At 38.2% G+C, this 4688-nt stretch overlaps 1 non-coding gene across 1 annotated transcript; it reads left to right on the top strand.

The window, feature by feature from the left end:
- The first annotated feature begins 3616 nt into the window (after nt 1-3616).
- Nucleotides 3617-3812, top strand: LOC141124452 (U2 spliceosomal RNA). Its single transcript, XR_012240886.1, has one exon. It is a non-coding gene; the product is annotated as a U2 spliceosomal RNA (small nuclear RNA).
- Nucleotides 3813-4688: the final 876 nt, after the last annotated feature.

Genomic DNA, 4688 nt, shown 5'->3' with positions numbered 1-4688 from the left:
CCCTGTCCCCTCTCTCTTCTCATTGGCTAACTGACTTTGACAGCAGCGGGAGTCAATAGAGGGGCTGCTGTGTCTCAGCTGATCAGAAGTGAGGATGGCTGAAGCACTTGTGGACATCACTGGATCGAGATGGGGATCATATAAGTATTAGGGGGCTGAGGGGAAAGATAGTGACAGAGCACAGCCCGTGGGGCGCGTGCGAGGCATGTTCCAGGAGGATGTCATATGAGGTCCACACGGAACAACAAATGTCCCACACAGCTGTCATATTACAATAGGCTGGGTGGGATGTGGTTAAGCTTAATGATTTATTAAGGCAATGACACTGTTAAGCTATAACATTCAACAACATGTAAAAATGATCATACATTTTACAGTTCTTACTAGGTCTGCATGTTGACCTCTTCATTTATTGTCTTTATTTATATAATAACAACATATTGATTGATTGACATTTGATAATGGCTTAAAGTCATAGTAAACACCACTTATTACTTGTACCTACAGGTAAACCTATAATAAAGCTTAGCTGTGTATACAATGAATATCTTCTAAATGTGCACTGCAGGACAGCCCAGGACAGCTCTGCAGGACAGCCCAGATCCTCATCTTCTCTGGTCCCTCTTCGGCTCTCCTGGCCCCTCCCTCCTGTTGAGTACCCCCACAGCAAGCAGCTTGCTATGGGGGCACCTGAGCTGAGCCACAGCTTCATGTATCCATTCAGACACGGAGCTGCGGTTCGGCCCTGTCCCCTCTCTCTCCTCATTGGCTAACTGACTTTGACAGCAGCGGGAGTCAATGGAGGGGCTGCTGTGTCTCAGCTAATCAGAAGTGAGGATGGCTGAAGCACTTGTGGACATCGCTGGATCGAGATGGGGATCATATAAGTATTAGGGGGCTGAGGGGAAAGATAGTGACAGAGCACAGCCCGTGGGGCACGTGCGAGGCGTGTTCCAGGAGGATGTCATATGAGGTCCACACGGAACAACAAATGTCCCACACAGCTGTCATATTCCAATAGGCTGGGTGGGATGTGGTTAAGCTTAATGATTATTAAGGCAATGACACTGTTAAGCTATAACATCCAACAACATGTAAAAATGATCATACATTTTACAGTTCTTACTAGGTCTGCATGTTGACCTCTTCATTTATTGTCTTTATTTATATAATAACAACATATTGATTGATTGACATTTGATAATGGCTTAAAGTCATAGTAAACACCACTTATTACTTGTACTTACAGGTAAACCTATAATAAAGCTTAGCTGTGTGTACAATGAATATCTTCTAAATGTGCACTGTTTTCATGAATGAGGCTTTAAAGATATTGTTAAAATTTTGTGTATGCAGTCCATAGAATATTGTCTCTTTTGCAGTGTGAAAAAATGTACACTTTATATTGTCTATGCAGTCTGGACAATATTTTTGTATTAATATTGGATTTTTAGGATAAAAAGCTGCATGGTCTACATCATTTTCAAAATGCAGCCTGCTGTAACAGTTTCAATGCTGACTTTGGAGTCTGTACAATACTCCAACTGTTGTCTCTGAAATAACAATGCTCTTTTTTTCATGATAACTCTGCCTGGTCTTTGCTTCTGAAATTGTGAAATTGTGGCCTAGTAAAATGGCTGCCATAGTTTGCTTTGAGTCTGTATAATACTTCTGGCAATTGTCTCTCAAATAATACATTCTCATATTTATTTCACAATATAACCTATCTTGTCTCTCATGCTTTAAGTGCAGCCTAGTAAAACAATATATTACAACTGTAGCTAATGACTCTAATGCCAATATAGAATATAGTTGTCAGGGAAGAGGTGTATCAGTTCTTGAAATTAACTGACAAACACATTATTTGATATTTTGACATCATTTTTATGAATTCTGCACACAATACTCTATGACCCTAATACAAATGTCTTTAAACTGTGGCTTTTTTCCAGAACTATTGGCAGCTGTTGGTTTTACTTGAGGAGACACTGGGATTTTTTAAAGAGAAAGTCTATGTCTTTGCATTGTAGAGCTGGGTGGGATGATCGCAATAAATCTACATTGCTTAGTCGGCTAAACAGATTCTGCTTACTAAACAACCCGCTAAGGAGGATCTGTGACTAGTGAAAATAATTCTTAAGTGTCTTTCTGTGCATCTGCTGACATATGTTCTATATTGGAAATGTTACAGGGGTACAGGGTCAGTGTCAGCAACTTCTGCAATCCTTAATACTGAATATTGGATTTGAGTCTCCACGTGCACACAGATAATTTGCCTCAAGAACCTCTCTATTGAGCCACTATGGCTATTGTTACACATACATAGTTGTGCTCATAAGTTTACATTCCCTGGAAAAATGTACAATTTCTTGGCCATTTTTCAGAGAATATGAATGATAACACAAAAACTTTTCTTATGGTTAGTGTTTGGCTGAAGCCATTTATTATCAATCAACTGTGTTTACTCTTTTTAAATCATAATGGCAACAGAAACTACCCAAATTACCCCTATCAAAAGTTTACAAACCCCAGTTCTTAATACCATGTATTGCCCCCATTAACATCAATGACAGCTTGAAGCCTTTTGTGGTATTTGTGGATGAGGCTCTTTATCTTCTCAGATGGTAAAGCTACCCATTCCACTTGGCAAAAAGCCTCCAGTTCCTGTAAATTCGTGGGCTGTCTTGCATGAACTGCACATTTGAGATCTCTCCAGAGTGGCTCAATGATATTGAGGTCAGGAGACTGAGATGCCCACTCCAGAACCTTCACTTTATTCTTCTGCTGTAGCCAATGACAGGTCGATTTGGCCTTGTGTTTTGGATCATTGTCATGTTGGAATGTTCAAGTACGTCCCATGCGCAGCTTCCTGGCTGATGAATGCAAATGTTCCTCCAGTATATTTTTATAACATACTGCATTCATGTTGCCAACAATTTTGATCAAATTTCCTGTGCCTTCGTAGCTCACAGATCCCCAAAACATCAGCGATTCACCTCTGTACCTTTCATCATAGGCCTTGTTGACTCCTCTCCAAATGTAGCATTTATGGTTTGTGGCCAAAAAGCTAAAATTTGGTCTCATCAATCCAAATGTCTCTGTGCCAGAAGGTTTGAGGCTTGTCTCTGTGCTGTTTGGCATATTGTAAGTGGGATACTTTGTGGCATTTGTGTAGTAATGGCATTCTTCTGGCGACTCGACCATGCAGCCCATCTTTCATCAAGTGCCTCCTTGTTTTCAGAGAGTCCTGTATTTCACCTAGTTATTTGTGGGTTTGTCTTTGCATCCCAAACAATTTCCCTGGCAGTTGTGGCTGACATTTTAGTTGACCATGACCACCTGACCGTGGTTTGGTTTCAACAGAACCCCTCATTTTGCACTTCTTGATTAGAGTTTGAACACTGCTGATTGGCATTCTCAATTCCTTGGGATATCTTTTTATATCCCTTTCCTGTTTTATACAGTTCAACTACCTTTTCACGCAGATCCTTTGACAATTCTTTTGCTTTCCCCATGACTCAGAATCCAGAAATGTCAATGCAGCATTGACCTTTTATATACACACACTAATTACAAGCAAACAGATCACAGACGAGGATGGTTACCTTTAATAGCCATCGCTTCTCGGCCTTTTGGCTAAGATCAAGTGTAATAGCCATTCAAACCCCTTTGTGTCAATTTGTGTGGATATCCTCAGGCCAAAATCACCAGAGTATGTAAACTTTTTGATCAGGGTCATTTGGGTAGTTTCTGTTTCCATTATGATTATGAGCACAACTGTACATATACTGTATATTGTATGTTTATCTTATTTTATATATAATATATATTATACAATAAACATGCCAATAAAATAGTTCTTTAGGTTGTGTTTTGATCTGTCATATTGCCACTTTAAACAGCTTAGTAAGAATTTAATTCTACCAATTCAAACTCTTTAAATAATGTCACAGAAATAAACACATGTATGGGACAAACAATTAAAATATATTTCTGTGTCTAAATTATGCTAAAAAATTGCATAATTACCATTTTACACGAAAGTTATGTAATACTTACTTAATATTCACTTCAAGAACTCTAACATGACTGTACAGGGCATACAGTTTTATTTAAATGAAAATAAGAAAGTCAATATGTCTTCACTTCTTACTCTCAGCACACATGCTGACAAGGCACCTGAACCATCTACTGTGTGTGATATTGCTTAACATAGTATGTGGGTCTGCCATTTGCTAGAGCCTCACAAAATTAAATGGTGCCACTGTTGTCTTCAAGACACATGCTGTGTGTTTGATGATGTACATAGTGTTAGTGCAACTGTTTTTGAAACTATTCATACTAGGAAACATTAAAATTACATTTTCCATTGTTGCTGTACCAAGAGAAAATAGTGCTGCAACAGCAACAGATCAGAATGAATGTTCTTCAAGAATCTTTCTTTTCAATGCAGTTGCGAAGAGAATTAAAATTACATTAAGTAACTTTTTTTCATTAATTTCAAACATTAATACAAAATATAGTCTATTAAAGATATCTTCAGATATCTTCAGTGCTGCACAAAGAAAATTGTTATTTACGCTGGTGCCTCAAAGATGCTCTAAACTAAACATTTTTTTTGACTGTGCAAACTTTATGTATAAAAAAGTTCATTCGAGTTTAATTATTTATTTATTTATCTGTCCATA

This window comes from Aquarana catesbeiana, linkage group LG01 (genome assembly GCF_042186555.1).
Source record: "Aquarana catesbeiana isolate 2022-GZ linkage group LG01, ASM4218655v1, whole genome shotgun sequence".
Classification (NCBI taxonomy): domain Eukaryota; kingdom Metazoa; phylum Chordata; class Amphibia; order Anura; family Ranidae; genus Aquarana; species Aquarana catesbeiana.
This window is presented reverse-complemented; position numbering and strand designations above follow the sequence as displayed.